This window comes from Elephantulus edwardii, unplaced genomic scaffold, assembly GCF_000299155.1.
Source record: "Elephantulus edwardii isolate Elephantulus edwardi_28Jun2011 unplaced genomic scaffold, EleEdw1.0 scaffold00018, whole genome shotgun sequence".
Classification (NCBI taxonomy): domain Eukaryota; kingdom Metazoa; phylum Chordata; class Mammalia; order Macroscelidea; family Macroscelididae; genus Elephantulus; species Elephantulus edwardii.
Window position 1 is genome coordinate 739,867 of NW_006399768.1, and position 1,665 is coordinate 741,531.

Consider the following 1,665-nt stretch of genomic DNA (forward strand, 5'->3'; position numbering starts at 1 on the left):
TGTACTTTTGGGATTGCAGTGCAGAGTCTTGAGCTTCCTAGTACTTTCATCTTGAGAAATGCAGACCATGACCTTCTCTTAGAGTTTTCTAACTCCAGCTCTTTGCACGTTTCATTATAAGATTTTACTTTGTCTTCCCTATTTGCCTTTGAAATCTTCTTTTAAGCTATCTTACTTCAGCATTTTTTTTCTTTCTTTTTTCTAGAGCATGTTTCAAAGTCTCTTCTGGTATTCATTTTTAATTTTTTTCTTCTCTACTTTTATATATAATCATGGTCATCCTATCATAATCAACTCTGAAATGAATAGAAAATTCAAACAATTCAACAAAAATAATGTACACGGTACAATTCATAATCATCAGACACATGAGAACATATAAACAAAATAATGTACACAATAAAATTCAAAATCATCAGACACATGAGAATATGTATATCTATATCTGTATCTGTATCTGTCTGTATATCTATCTATCTAATCTACCTATATCATCTATCAATCTATCTATCTATCTATCTATCTATCTATCTATCTATCTATCTATCTATCTAATCTATCATCTATCTCTATACACACACACACACCCTTAGTTCCCTCCATTAAACATATTGATAGATAACAAGCTGTGGCATTGCCTAATTTACTGACTAAAATCTTAACAAAAAAAGTTTTTAAAAAGTTAGGCAGCTCTAAAAAACAACTGTAGTAAACTGACTCTTAGAGAGGTCACAGTAGTTGGACTGAAGAAAGCCCAAACTGAAAAAGTAGGATAAATTTAATTTTTATTCCACCAAAGCACAAGCCATTTGAATGCATAAGTACTTTTCTAAAAGTTGTTGGAGTTTGTCACGGCCCTCTAGATAGAAATAAAAAAAAAAATTCTTTTCATTTTTCTTGAGTTATCTTTTCAAAGTAGTTGCAACAAACTTACTTTAATAATCCACAATAAGAAAGAGAATAGCAAGGCATGATTCCATTATTTATAAAAGTTTTAGATTCTTTTAAAAATAATCTTCTGCCATCAGTTTTGAAAATCCATCTTTAAAGAATTAGTTTAAAAATAAAGCTCCCCTTTTCTTTCAGAATGTGACTAGATTATTCTAGTATTTGAGATATTCTTTTTATAATCAAGAGATAAGAATTATTTCCACTATATTACAAGCTATTATTTTTCTTTTGTGTTCTCATACTAAAAAATGTTTAATTAAGTTCTTCAGGAATTACACTGAGTATGGACCAAGAGGCAGTCTTCAGAACAGAGCAAGGAAACACTGCATGGTTCAAAACTGGGAAGGGCGTACACCAAGGATATGTCCTGTCTCCATACCTTTTCAACCTGTATGCAGAACAGATTATCCAGAAGGCGGGGCTCTATGAGGGGAAATGTGGTGTCAGGTTTGGTGGAAGGTCTATCAACAATCTGCATTATGCAGGTGACATAACCCTGTTTGCTGAAACTGTGGAGGACCTGAATCGCTTGCTGCAGAGGGTCAAGGACTGCAGCCTCTAGTATGGATTGAGGTTCAATGTCAAGAAGTCAAAGATTCTCATCACTGTACCAATTGGTAGCATCAGGATGGATGGTGAAGAGATTGAGATTGTTCACAGCTTCAGTTTGCTTTGCTCCACAGTCAACACTCTTGGCACCAGTAGCCAGGAAAT